This window comes from Periplaneta americana, chromosome 15, assembly GCF_040183065.1.
Source record: "Periplaneta americana isolate PAMFEO1 chromosome 15, P.americana_PAMFEO1_priV1, whole genome shotgun sequence".
Classification (NCBI taxonomy): domain Eukaryota; kingdom Metazoa; phylum Arthropoda; class Insecta; order Blattodea; family Blattidae; genus Periplaneta; species Periplaneta americana.
In genome coordinates, this window is record NC_091131.1 from 165,268,122 (window position 1) to 165,283,954 (window position 15,833).

At 35.9% G+C, this 15,833-nt stretch overlaps 1 protein-coding gene across 6 annotated transcripts in view; it reads left to right on the forward strand.

The window, feature by feature from the left end:
- Positions 1 to 15,833, forward strand: part of LOC138715501 (nucleolar protein 12-like) — a 309,079-nt gene that overhangs the window by 67,871 nt on the left and 225,375 nt on the right. Inside the window, exon 9 of one of the 6 annotated variants that reach the window (XM_069848482.1) lies at positions 8,649 to 8,828. The exons of the other annotated variants lie outside the window; for them this stretch is intronic. The gene's annotated coding sequence lies outside the window, so the exon portion shown is untranslated. Of the gene's footprint in view, positions 1 to 8,648; positions 8,829 to 15,833 lie in introns of those variants that run through there. 6 annotated transcript variants of the gene reach the window in all.

The following is a 15,833-nucleotide window of genomic DNA, read 5'->3' on the forward strand; positions in this document are numbered from 1 at the left end:
GAATGTAGGTATTTCTCCTCTGAATCCCTCCTTGTGTAATTTCTCTCGTATTTTGGAACAGAGTAAATATGCTGATGAACTCTCTCAATAGCATCCTCAGACCCCTTATTTGAAGCAGGGCGTAGTACTCTGCAGTTAGGAGAAGTTGTTCCAGATGTTGAGACTCCCATTTTATGAAGATTCATTTCCAAGAACATTTTAGACTCCCCTAAGTTTTTTGGAAACACGTTGTGCAGATAGGCTCTAATTTAGAATCTATTTGCAGGTGGTGGGCCTAATCATAAGTCACATACCTAAACTTTTGTTTATTTGGACATAGTCTTCTCTTTGCAGTGATTGGTTCTTTGAATCATACAAGTCCACACACATATTTGACTCTTCTATCATAGAACTGCAATCCATGTACTCTCAGAACATTTTCTTCCTGATAATATCGTCCTTAAAACGAGACGAAAACTTCATTCTACATTCACTCAAAGATTTGCATTCCCTTGAAGGAAGAATTTTCCATTTCTCAGTAACATATTCTACACTCGTGTTCCCTTTTCTCTTACTATCTTCTCTTGCTTTTCTGGTGATTCTTTAAGAGTTTTTCGTTTCATCTGGGGGCAGGCTGTACTACAGTTTCCTCACTCAAGTCATCAGAATGTTTATTTCCATCCATGCTTTCGTCATTAGAAATTACTTGCACATGCGAAGCATTACTACGTACTGATGGAGCTCCTTCTGAATCAGGAGAAATCATGTCCATATCAGAGTCTTGTAGTATAAAAGCAGGATCGATATTCGAATCATCACTATTAAATATGTCTAGAAATTCCTCGGGTACATCAGGTGGAGGGCTGCTACCTGAATGGGGAAAGGTTAACAAATGGGAGTTGTTACTTGAAAGAGAAAAATATTAATTACTTTTTAATTGGTTATTTAGGGACGCTGTATCAACTACGAGATTATTTAGCTTCGATGTAATTTTTTATTATGTGATGATGTTTGGCATAGTAAGTCCGACGAATCGCTATGGATTGTCCGACATTCGCTTTACAGTAGGAGAAAACCTCGGAAATACCTAACCAGATTGCAAACATATTGTAGCATCTACTACAGTTCTCTTGATATTTTTCTTTAATTTTCACCTGTCGCTAATCATATCTCTGTGCATTATGTGGACATATCAATCACTTAAAGGGGATAAGTCAACATAAACTCCCATACAAATATAATTCCACGGTATGAACAGAGTCAAGTCAACTTAACCCATTTCACACATTAATGTCTGACTTGTAAAAAGAGATATGTAAACTTGTCTCATTTGGCACTGAACATAATCCCTTTGTCACAAAATATGGAGCACAGCAACTCCGTCATCAATGGAAGAATCACATAACCCCTTTAACACAAGATAGAAGTAATCGTAGAAAGTTAAAATCTGTACTTATCCCATTTTAGCCAATTTCAGACTTGACCCCCTTTACACGAGCACCTGCAAATTACAATTAGTGTGCTTAAATGCGACAGGCTCATGTCAGCAGATTTACTGGCATGTAAAAGAACTCCTGTGGGACAAAATTCCGGCACACCGGCGACGCTGATATAACATCGGCAGTTGCAAGCGTCATTAAATGAAACATAACATTTTAAGTTATATGATATTCATTCCGAAAATGTAAATTACTTATTCATACCTGTTACTGCCAGTAGTGTGTTTTCATCTTTATTGATTTCAACTTAATTCTAGCTGAGTTATCAATTAATAGGAAATCTTTACTTGTAGCAACATCATATTTTATATATAACATTTTTTTCTTAAGTTGAATACCCTGTTACTTGACAGTAATAATCTGGTTGTCTCTGACAGAACATTGTAAAATGACCTTCACTCACCCCATTCCCCTATACCTGCTGACCAGAACCCTCTCTCTCACCCTGAAGCATTCAACAATTTAACAACATATGTTGAAAGAGTAATGGAACGGAGAAAAATTCTCTCCGGCACCGGGATTTGAACCCGGGTTTTCAGCTCTACGTGCTGACGCTTTATCCACTAAGCCACACCGGATTCCACCCCGGCGTCGGAAGAATTATATGTACTTCGGTACATTACAATAATATAATTATATAATATGCGTAAATCACTTCGTGATTTAAGACGGCGCTTATTCTGTCGGATCCCGGCCAACTAGTCACTCATTACGAGTGCACCTCAGCACATGTGTGGACTTCGGTCCTAGGTTCATAGATATCTATGATGTAGTGCAGAGGGCAGCCACTAGAGGGAACCTAAGAGTTGGAACTTAAAACTGAGACGATTCTTCCGACGCCGGTGTGGCTTAGTGGATAAAGCGTCAGCACGTAGAGCTGAAAACCCGGGTTCAAATCCCGGCGCCGGAGAGAATTTTTCTCCGTTCCATTACTCTTTCAATGTATGATGACGCAGAATATTTGCATGGAAATATCATATGTACTTCGGTACATTACAATAATATAATTATATATTTTAACAACAGCATTTTCCAAGAACCCTTCATCCCTTCACGTAGCCCATATTAATGCTCAGAGTTTGGTTGCACACTTTAACGAAATTCAATCCATATTCTCGAATCAGAATTTGCATGCTCTTCTCATCTCTGTATCTTGGCTAAAGCGTACACTATCCTCAGCGACATTACACCTAGATGGTTATACGCTATTAAGAAATGATCGTTTAAATAAACAAGGGGGCGGCGTTGCTGCATATGTTAGATCTGATCTCAATCCCAGAATAGTATACACATCTCCTGGCGAGTATGCCGGAAAACCTGAAATGTTATTTGTAGAAGTCTCGACAAGCTTTCAGAAATGTTTTATTTGTGTTATTTACCAACCCCTGAAGATTAACGATATCACAGAGATCGAGAGATCGTAGTTGGAATTCATCACAGGTTAAGAAATGTTTTATAATTATGAGTGACTTTAACACAAATTTGTTAGCCTCTGGTTCGAACTACACTAGACATCTATTGACCATGTTCCAGGCTCTTGATCTAGCAGTCCTTCCCCTTGAACCCACCCACCATACCCAATCTTCCGAATCCCTATAAGACTTAATTATTACGAAAAATGCAGACAAAGTACAAACACATGGACAATGTGTGGCTTCGGGAATTTCGTACCATGACATTATTTATCTAGTATATTCTTTGAAGTGTCCCAAGCCCACACCTAAACTCATAAGGTACCGTGACTTGAAGCGTGTTGATGAAACCCAACTACTTGAAGACGCAATAAAGATTCCCTGGGACTCAATATGGACCTTACATACTGTTGACGAGAAACTTTTGAAACTAAATGAGTATATTATAAATTTATATGCTCCTAACAAATCTAAACGCGTAAAAAGGACACCAGCACCATGGATGACTGCTGACATCTATAGTATGATTATGGACAGAAACACTGCATACAAAACGTTTAAACATGACAAGACAGAAATCCCTTATAATTATTTTAATCTCTTACATAACAGAACTACTCAAGCCATTAGAAACGCAAAACTGAGACATTTTCATAACATCTTGAAGGAGGGATCTTACTCTTTCAAACTGTGGAGAAACTTAAGGACAGTTGGTTTAGGAAATCCCAGGACTCAGGCAGACAGTGTGCCAGTTTCTCTTGGCGAACTAAATGACCATTTTGCAACTGTACAGTCAATAACCTTGGATACGGTCGACAAATAGCAGACAGTTTACCAATTACAAATGACTCCAATTCCGAATAGAGAAATATTTTCTTTACTTATGTCACAGAAACCGAAGTAAGAGTGGCAATAAAGCATATTACCTCTAAAGCTAAAAGTGTGGATAATATTGGCGTAATATTAACATCAAAAAACTGTTCAATCACACAAGCTACGTTGAACCCCACAATCAAGGATCAATTACGTTTTTGACGCCTTTTGCTTGCATAAGAATAGTTTGTTGTTGTTTTCTAATGCCAGGCATTTGACAATAAAGTCATTTGACCTCTTGCACTCCAATATTTTTCAAAGATATTACCATGACCAGCCACTGAAGCACAGATTTTGAGGTGTTCCGAATCCATTTCTTGGTTTGAGTTGCACAATGGGCAGTTAGGAGACTGATATATTCCAATTCTATGCAGGTGTTTGGCCAAACAATCATGGCCTGTTGCCAATCTAAATGCAGCTACAGACGATTTTCGTGGTAAATCAGGAATTAACTGTGGATTTTGATGCAGAGAGTTCCATTTTTTCCCTTGGGATTGAGTTATCAAATTTTGTTTGTTGAAGTCTAAGTATGTAGATTGAATAAATCTCTTCACAGAGTAATACGTAGATTTAGTAACAGGTCTGTAAGTAGCAGTGCTGCCCTTCTTTGCTAAAGCATCCGCAATCTCGTTTCCCAGGATTCCACAATGGGATGGTATCCATTGGATAAGAATAGTTTAAGCATTTTTATAGGCACCTTATTGTTTTATGGGAGAATTTAACAGAAAATCTGACCATCAATGTCTAAAACTCAGAACAAATCATTCCATTCCAGGACAGTCTCTTTCAATAAAGGACAGATGACTGTCCTGCCTTGTATTCGACTTTACTCATTAACTACAAGTCAGTCTATTGAGATTACGTGTGAATGTTATTGCAGAAATTAAACTGATCTTCATTCCATACAAGATGACTCTGCATATCAACAAACATACCACAAAATCCTTCTGCGTCCTTGGTTCCTATGTTTGCGCCAGAAAATGAGACATACATCGATATGTGTGGAGTAATAACAGATGACGTGACATGGAAGATACACTGGCATGCCTAATTATTTTAAACTAAGTATCGAATGCTTGCAGAACTTTTACAAGAATGTACTTACATTATGAAGCATCCATGTCAGGTAACAGACTGATTCCCTCTTAAGTCTAAATCTGATTGAACCGATTCGTGTTCACTACTAGAAGAATCGTCTACAACAGCGTTTCTCAAACTTTACTGAAGTGAGGACCACTTTTTTAAAATTAGAACAGTTCTCCAGACCACCTTACTCTTGTTCCCTTCGAAAGAAAATTTATCAGTTTATTTTAATACCAGTATACTTGCATTTTAATGTACTGTAGGAATAATTAATTAAAATTAATTTAATTCACTTAATTTTATATTAGTATTAACTAATTAAGTTAATGTTAACAGAAGAAAATTTCTTATATTGTCACCTGTAAAAACAGAAAAAATAAAAGTTAATGCAGAAACATGCCCGATTTTCAACAAGTAAAGTGCAATTTTGCATGTTCTATTATTGGTGTGTGATGTACAGTACGTGACCATTTCAATGTGCAGACTGGGTGTCGGCGAAACTATTAAGAAAGTCATAAATACATGAAAAGGTTCGGTACTTTGGTCCTGTTATGAATTCGGATAATCTTTGATGGATTACACGCACGACGCCAGATGTGTATGGAAAAAATAGCGAGAAACACCACGTTTATGGTGCTTTAAATCCCTCTTTTTTTGCTGAGAGTAGAGTGGAAGTCAATAGACGGGTATGGTAAATAAATTTCATAAAATGTCAGTACTGGGAGAAAAAGTGAAAGGCGATTGCAATGTGTCATTTACAAATTCTGAGATTTTCAGCTATAGTGTGATACGTAATTCGTTAAATTTTATTTCTTCTTCTGTCTTTTTTGAAGGACCACAAGGGTAGACCTCGAGGACCACAGGTGGTTCAGGGACCATAGTTTGAGAAATGCTGGTCTACAATACTGATGACGATTTGATCAACAACATTGTCAATTCTCACATTGTGATACGGAGCATTATCCATCACTATCACGCTGTTTGTTTCTGGTTTTGATAGTACACTCCCAAACCACACTTGAAACATGTCTTCATGGTTGTCACCTGTCTTTTTCGATTCGAATAGCAGCAGGCTACCTTCCACAAAACAGCTGTCATTGCCTATGTGCGTCACAATTAACCTCTTCCCTTCCCAGATGGATTTTTATGCCAATAGATAATCCCCTCTGCTTTTCACACTCGTGTCTACCCATGTTTTCTTTGTCTTTCACATGTCTCGTCAAGGTGGTATATTTTGTGTTCTCTTTCCGTGTGTTATATTGACTGTAAGTATCATCTCTGTCACAATGCCACATCATCATCATCACAGATTTTTTGTCTCTTTTGCCGTACTTAAAACTAGTGCTGCCGATCGATCAAAGTATTTAATCGATTAATTATTTGAATTTAATCGATTTGAAAAAAGTTATATTATAATACACAATTATTGTTAAATTTAATTTGTGTTCAGTGATAAGCATAAGTATAAAATGTTCTATTTCTGTTTATACTGTATCGTTATATTACAAAACTATACTACTTTAGTTATTTACTGACATATTTATTATGTAGACTTATAATAATTTATTTTGTCAATTTCTCTGGGAATTTTTTAGATAAACACAAATAAAGTATGAAGTCTCACCTAGTTAATACTGCTCCATCCATGATTTTAAACATGTGAGTGCACTCACATGCTCTGAATTAAGTGCCGCTCTACATTTACTAACAATGTTTTCTCCATCACTAAACACGAAAGAACTTTTTTCTGTCAAGCACTTCTCCATGATTGTTTAATTTAAATCCAAACGTTTTACAGAGTTAACCTCTTAAATTCTCATATGACATAATGGAGTTTTCACTTTTCACAGAACACAGAATCTTATTTTTTCTTCAGCAAACTAAACACACACACTTCATCTACAAACTCAGTAAAGAAACTGCAGTGGTCAAAACAGCAGACTAGTCCCTATTGTAATCAGATTACAACATTTTAGAAAGAGAAGACTGTCTCATTTGCACACAGTGTAACCATGGCTAAAGGATGAGGGGGCAAATCCCAGAAAAGTATGTATTTCATATGCTAGGAAGATGAGCTGACAACAAGTGGGGTCCACACCTGTGGAGTAATGGTTAGTGCGGCTAGCCGCGAAACCAGGTGGCCCGGGTTCGATTCCCGGTCGGGGCAAGTTACCTGGTTGAGGTTTTTTCTGGGGTTTTTCCTCAATCCAATATGAGCAAATGCTGAGTAACTTTCGGTGTTGGACCCCGGACTCATTTCACCGGCATTATCACCTTCGCCTCATTCAAATGCTAAATAACCTGAGATGTTGATAAAGCGTCGTAAAATAACCTACTAAAAAAAAATAAACAAGGTGGGAGTTTTCTTGGAAAACTATAAAACTTAATAACGGTTTCACATTGTGTTTGAACTTTCAATAGAGGTAGACTAGGTCACTGTCCTTATATCTCCATCTCTTTCTGAAGTGTCTGTGTAAAGATTTGTCCTATACTACCTGCTTTGCAGTTACAAAATAACAGTACTATTGTGCTTTGAAGTAAGTAATTTCTGAGAGACGAATATTGTCGGAATTTTTAGTCTGACTTTGTATTAACAAAATAACAATTAATATCAAGTACAACCGATTAATTTTAACTCGATTATTAGATTAAATATTCTTGATGGATTAATCCTACAACAGAAATTGATCGATTAATCGATTAAATCCCACAACACTACTCAAAACCTAACATCTTCATTAATTGGTATAAAATTGTCCTATTGAAGTGTGGCAGGTCTAGTCATTATTAACTTCAGTCAGAAATTTGTCTGTAGTTGGTACACCCTGCCACAATGCCACATCATCCCTGTCAAGTATCACAGATTTCTTGTGTCTTTTGTCGTATTTAAAACCTAACATCTTCATTAATCGGTATAAAGTTGTCCTACTGAAGTGTGGCAGTCAGAAATTTGTCTGTAGTTGGTACAATTCGTTTTTATGAAATAAATTGTTATATGTGATGACGAATAGCATTTTAAACAAATTCATCACACATATCTTATACACAGCTTCCTGTGATCATGTTATGATGTCAGCACCTGTTGTCATTCATTGGAATAATATTCTAAATATTCCTTTGAGATTTCAACATCTTTATTCACACCTCGAATGAAGACTGCAAGTGTATTTTATCACACACATCAGCACTTTATCCAGAGGCAACGAATGTGAAATATAGTGTCAGCAAACTGATTTATGAGGTCTTCACAAAGATCTTGAATTCAGTAGGTCACTGGTTTGTTCATGGCAACAGACAAACAGAAATATACTGTCTGAATAGATTAGGATAAAATTCCTCTGCTGATATTATTAAACATTCTTTGATAGCATCCCTATTAGTAAAAGTCTAAAGTGACATGTTAAATGCATACAGATCCTGTAACTAAGGTGAGTAGCTGGCTTGCAGGTTGCAGTCTTAACATTACAGGCCTGTGGGCAAAGTAGTGCACTGGGCCCTGCCTATATAACCTCTTACAGGAGTAAAAATGTAAATTATCTATAAAATTAACTTTAGTTTATTAGTAACTGCAACAAAATCAGTGTTCTGAAATTAAAAAAAAAAAAAAAACATGATGTACAGAAAAGATTAATCATTATGGTTTGGACAATACAACATCAGCTGAAAAACAAACATTTCAACATAAAAATGGTACTTGATTGGTAAATCAACTCACTGAGAGAACATCAGGTGCATATTATGAAATAATAACGAATTATTTAATATTAAGTGTTATACAAACATTTGCGAAATTTCTTTACAGAGAGTGCCTTTATAATTGGCTTGCAAGGTCTTCAGGATGTCAGACATGCCAACTCTCCACTGCAAGTCATGCCTCTTCTACCGAGTTGGCTGGAGGTTTGAATGTTGAGGCAGATGACTGGAGTATTAGTGTTAAATTCTGATCTGTCCATAGATTACATGGACCCCTTGTGCTCGTCGGACCTTGGACGACTGCCCACCGTGCCCATGTGTTAAGACAGCACTGGTTGCAGGTTGCAGATATGTGATCGCGAAGTAAATGCTAGAAAATAAATGACTATAAAGAATGAGAAATGTTGTTAATTATAAATACATAATAAGATTTAAATATTCAAAAAGAGTTCTTTATTTTTCGCAAGAGTACGTTCTACATCAGATCAAAATTCCTCTCGGATTTTTTTTTCTAGGAAAGTACATTAAAAATGGCATACAGAATTGTAATGTTAATAAAAATCGGAAGACACAAAAATAGGCTTGAAATACAGTATACTCTCGATTATCTGGGCTAATGATTGGGAAGAGGTACCCCGACGGATAATACGAAAGTTTATTATTTTGCATGTACTGTGTAGTATATAGGTCTATTTGGTGAGGAAATACTTTTAACTTCTTCATTCTTTGTTACACTCTTTTAACACTTGTGTAGTCACTGGTTAATGTTATTTCTTTACTGTGTTAATATTATAAAAATTACCTGGCTGACTAGTTTTGACGCGGTGTCCGCCATTGTCATGAACAGGAAACCAGAAGATGGCACTGGACCCAAAGACGTTATATAGTATTCTAGACTCGCACGGAGCGCTGGTGTGCTGTCCAAAATTGAAACCAGTCTGCGCATGTTTACGCCACCATTAAGTAGGTAGAAACAGTGGTAAACACAAAGCCCGAGCTACTTGCAAAGTGGCTTGTTGCTATTAAAAGAGATAAATTTGTGCCTTCACCTAACGTAAAATTGTGTTTGGCTCATTTTAAAGAGACAGATTTTTGGAAAGGTAATGGCAATAGAATTTTGTAAGATGATGTTGTACCATCCCTGTTTAATTTTCCAAGCTATTTGCAAAAGGTACGATATAATATTATCTCTGTTGTTACACTATCAATATCATTAAAAATCAATCAGTAGTTTACGACAATAAAGAATACTTAATTGTTAGTACAGGTATATCAGACTGTAGAGAAATCCCACTGAGTGAATTATTTAGACTTACACATCAGTTATTAAACACAATTAGTGGAAAGATAACTTTTTCTTTTTATTATGTAAATTAATTTATCTGCAAGATAATAAAAATAGATTCAAAATCTATAGGTGGATAAGTAAGTAAATAAATAAATGGCTATAATAGCTAAGCCTACTTTGTGGACTTATGATTCAGGGTTCATGATCAATATGTATAGGCCTAACTAGAGTAATAAATTAGCCAGCCGTGGGTTTGATCTTGTTGGAGAACATGCTATGTTTCAGATGTAAGGATATGAATACATAATTTCCTGTGGGAACTAAATATCACTAATGGGATTCTAGGAGGGGGGAGGGAGAGAAAAGTTGTTATTTTCTGTTCAACCATCTTTTGGCGTTTAACAGCAAATACATATGTTCTACCTAATTAAGTGTATAAATATTTAAACATTTAATATTATATTGTAGCAGATTTTGTAACTTAATAGAGGTTGTTTTTTGTAGATTGAGACGCCACCCCGTAGGCCATTAAACTTACTTTATATTTGTGAGTGGTCTATGCTGTCATTTGCACAGCAATTTTTGTTGTTGTTTTGTTTTTGCAGATATTCCTAGTGCATTATTTTTCACTGGGGGGATTATAACTGCATATAGTTCACATGCAAATAACCCGTTTATATTTTGCCGGATATATATTACTGTATTTAAAAAGCAGGGAATGTCATCTTATTGATATAACATATGTGCATAAAATTAAATACTATCATTCCACAAGCAATGATATATATTTATTCATTTAAAATAACAATATATTATGTAAAGAAATCCACGCATAAAAAGTATGTTTTTTTTTACATAATGTGATTATGTTTAGTTTTTAAGTCTTCATGTTACCTATTTTTTGCAATGTATTAGGTACCAGTAGGCTACTTTTTATAATTGATACCATTCCCTTTATTAATTGAAGAATGACTTATAAATGCAATGTAATTTTGCTACCTTTGCGCATTATATTTTGCGTAGTTACCGGTACTTATGTCCTGTGATCTAAAAGTACCGGTAATATAATTTTCGATTCTCTAAAACTTAACAACAGGTCTATACTGATTATCATATATTTATTTCACTTAAGAATTTGATTATAATAAGAACTTGTATAATCAAGGTGCATATATTTACGTCTTGTGATCTAAGAGTAATGTACACATGTTAATATAATTTTCGATTCTCTGAAGCCTAACAATATGCTGATTATCGTAAAATTATACATTCTATAATATGTATTGTGTAGGCCTATTTATGGATGTATGAGCATGTTTTCTATCAATTGCTACGTACATATTTTCTTTCCTTTAATGCTCTGACCCATATCAATGAAACTTTGAATATGTTTATTTCGTCCTAATTTTACGTTAAACGTCGAAAATGCCATAATCTGTCAATTCTAGATCATCACAGCCTTAAATTGCGTGATTTACATACTGCTATTATGCGTCTGCTCTCCTACATCATGGCAGCAAGCGCAGCGTTCAATTTGCCCCGGTTTCCTCGTTCCACGCAGTCGAGACTGTAGGGGCTTGACTGGACCTCACTAGGCTTAGGACAATGATGTACACCACTTCGAAACTAGTCAGAACGGTAATTTTTATAATATTAACACAGTAAAGAAGTTATAAAGGTAATCAGTGAAATACTTTTAAATTTATATGTAGTAACTTCATATTTACTATAATACACACAGTATGTGTATATCATTTTACGTCGCGTGTGCACAACTCGCTAACACAGTATAAAGGCTATTGGCCTGAGGAAGAAGTGAAGAATACATTAAGAGAAGATGGAACAGTGGTTGCAGAAAGAGACATCAGGAAATGATAAAGTAAGTGAATTAAGTAGAGAGGAGAGGAATAATAATGCAGGCTTGAATCAAGCAGAAGTAGAAATGAAGAACCAGGCTTTAGAAAACTTAAGACTAAAGGTAGAAAACATCAGTGAAAAGATAGAAGAGTTGATGGCAGAAAATAACCAATTAAAGAAGAAAATGAGTGACTACGATCTCAAGATGAGGAAAAACAACTTAATAATTTTCGGGGTCGAAGAAAGGGGCTGGGAAAAAGAGATGGATACCTTTGAGAAAGTGAGAGATTTACGATGATTTGTAGAGAATAATTGAAATTGAGATTTTAGTGAATAGTAGTTAGAGGAAAAAGGGTGGTTTGAAAGGAGTATATAATATTAGATATATTAGTAGGATAAAATTGAATGGGACCGTCAATGCTTATCTGTTGTTAAGCATTGATGGTCCCATTCAATTTTATCCTATTATAGCTTGCTTATCGGTCAAATTCTCAACAAAATGAAATTAGATATATTAGGATTAATGAACAAATAGAAAATAGCAAAGGAAATGTAGGAGAAATAATGAAGGGGAGATTGACCAAGTAACAAAAAAGGTACATAGTGTAATTGGGAGTATTGGTGTAGACGTGTACTGCAAATAATGTGTTATTGTAATAATATGTTAATGGTGGCACCGGATACAGAAATGTGAGGTACACCATTACATGTAAAGAAGTGCTGTGACGAAATATACATATCATTTTACACATGAGATTAAAATTCACTTACAATTTAAGGCTGTAGAAAACAAAGGTAAATTTGTTGTTTACATAATTTATGACCTGAAGTAGTCTGTTACTTTTCTGCTTCTGATCATTTGTTTTTTATTGCAGTTCATATTATTTTTTCATGATTTCTTGTCACTTTATATTAATAAATAATAAATTATTTTCGAGCGTAAGACATGCACAGTAATTTGAAAACCAGACAAATCACACATGGACAATCGAGAGTATACTATATAGCATTAAAATGTATTGGTAAAACATCAGTACTTGAATATTTTTGTTTATTTTAGCAAACACGTCAAGCGCCGTGGTGTCGTGGTCTAAGGCGTTCTGCCTAGACTCGCGTTGGTTCGAGTCCTCATGGGGGAAGGATTTTTTCTCATGAAATTTCGGCCAGTGTATGGGACCAGTGCCCACCCAGCATTGTAATGCACTTGGGGAGCTACAATAGGTAGCGAAATCCAGTTGCGAAAGCCAGCTGTAACGGCTGGGGGGGGGGATCATGTTGCTAACCACATGATACCTCCATTCTTGTTGAATGATCGTCCATCTCTGCATCGGCCTGTGAATATGAGGCCAGCAGCCAGCTGGTCAGTCTGGGGCCTTCAAGAGCTGTGGTGCCACGGATTTTTATTATTATTGTATTAGAAAACATGCATTAAACCAGATGCATTGTAATGTAGTAGGCAATATAGTACAGCAGTCACATTGCTGTCACAGTTTAACCAGATCATATCTACTGCGAACTGTGTGAGGTTGAACACATGCATGAAATCAGGGTTGCCATATTCTCTCATCAGGAATCCAGGACAGTGATGATACTGCGTACCTTAACATGACTTACTTACTTACAAATGGCTTTTAAGAAACCCGAAGGTTCACTGCCGCCCTCACATAAGCCCGCCAGCGATCCCTATCCTGTGCAACATTAATCCAGTCTCTATCATCATACCCCACCTCCCTCAAATCCATTTTAATATTATCCTCCCATCTACGTCTCGGCCTCCCTAAAGGTCTTTTTCCCTCCGGTCTCCCAACTAACACTCTATATGCATTTCTGGATTCGCCCATACGTGCTACATGCCCTGCCCATCTCAAACGTCTGGATTTAATGTTCCTAATTATGTCAGGTGAAGAATACAATGCGTGCAGTTCTGTGTTGTGTAACTTTCTCCATTCTCCTGTAACTTCATCCCGCTTAGCCCCAAATATTTTCCTTAGCACCTTATTCTCAAACACCCTGAACCTATGTTCCTCTCTCAGAGTGAGAGTCCAAGTTTCACAACCATACAGAAGAACTGGTAATATAACTGTTTTATAAATTCTAACTTTCAGATTTTTGGACAGCAGACTGGATGATAAGAGTTTCTCAACCGAATAATAACACACATTTCCCATATTTATTCTGCGTTTAATTTCCCTGCACATTTGAATTAATTCAGTTTGTAATACAACTGATTTTATCCATTTTATGTATTTGAACTAATTATATAGGACCTAAACTTTTAATTTTGTTATATTTTTGCTTGATTATGAAATTCCCTTTGAATTATTGACAAAGTCTGGAAATACATTACATCCTGATCAAAACAGAAAAAATTCTTGATAACAATGTTTAAATCTTATCAATAATAAATCAACTTCCAAATAGAGTAAAGAATAAAGATACTGTTTAAAACCTAATATATACTGTAGTATTATCGTTTTTATTTCTATGCAACCAGATAGGAGGCATAGGCTATATTGACAACAATGTTGAACATAGGTTGAACAGGATCTTGAAGAAAATGAATAAGGGGTTTGAAAAATAATTCCCTCGAAATTATTCAAATCAACTTTACAGGGAGTTATAACTGAAAGCTTGATTTGCATAATACACGTCACTGTCCGTTAACAGAAAACCACAATTTAAGTCACACAGAGTTAGTGTGCACTCAGTGTTGGTTGCTTGACTGTTGTCAGCCCACTTTGAGGTCTGTGGATATAGAGGGAAAAATTAGATCGGTGTCTGGGAGAGTTCCCGGGTAGCTCAGTTGGGAGAGCGATGGTACGTTTAACCGAAGGTCCCGGGTTCGATACCCGGCTCCGGAACAATTTTTCCCTCGAAATTATTCAAATCAACTTTACAGGGAGTTATACCTGAAAGCTTGATTTGCATAATACACATCACTGTTCGTTAACAGAAAACCACAATTTAAGTCACACAGAGTTAGTGTGCACTCAATGTTGGTTGCTTGATGGTTGTCAGCCCACTTTTAGGTCTGTGGATATAGAGGGAAAAATTGGATCGGTGTCTGGTAGAGTTCCTGGGTAGCTCAGTTGGGAGAGCGTTGATACGTTTAACCAAAGGTCCCGGGTTCGATACCCGGCTCCGGAACAATTTTTCCCTCGAAATTATTCAAATCAACTTTACAGGAAGTTATACCTGAAAGCTTGATTTGCAAACTCACCATTGTTTTGACCACTGTTTGGCTTTTGTCTTATTGTCGAAACTTGGATATTCGTTGAGATATATCATAAAATGAGAAAATCGGATGAAATTTAAAGAGAATTTAACATCTCCTTTCCAAGAATACTTAATGGATTATTGTGCTGATATATTGTTTTTCTTTTTTTGTCCTTCGATTTTAGCAACCATTCCTGAAGCCGAATTATGTATTTATTCATTAATCAAACTGAACAAATGGTGATTTACAATCAACAATGGGAAATACCAACTTAACAATATCAGTGTTACGGGATTGATGTTTGGAGCAAGAGGAACAATACCGAACTTCTCTTCTCAATTCTGTAAGACCCTAGGACTGCACAAATCTTTTCTGAATGAACTGGCCCTCCTCATAATTAGAGAGTCAGTCAAACTTTTACGGAACCACCTATATGGACTCTAATTCAGTGTATGGAAAAAATTGACGCACCATTATCATTTTTCTTTTTCCTTCTTAGCTTTCATTGATTCTTTACTTGAAATTTTTTTTTCTTCTGTAAACTGCCATTGTTTGTGTATTTGTTTGCCTTTTTTCTTACTCTTTTAGCTCTCATCATCTATTTGTTCTTGTATTGTTTTGTATGCTTTGTCTAATGGCGGCCTCTAATTTGAGGAAGCTCTGATAAATAAATAAATAGGAAATATTTGAAAGTACAGTAGGTTGTAAATAGTAGTATTCAGGGATGAGAGGCACAGAGATTTGCTTTCCTTCTGTCCTTAGTAAAGTATTGGGACGCATTTTTTATTTACAATGAAGTCTTTGATATGATAATTTTATTTTGAGACAGACTTTACCAATGAAACAATGCTCAGTTTAATTTTTTTATGCTTGGCGATAATTCGAATGAATGCTTAGTACCGTAATTCGTTTGCTTTTCTCACTTAGTAATA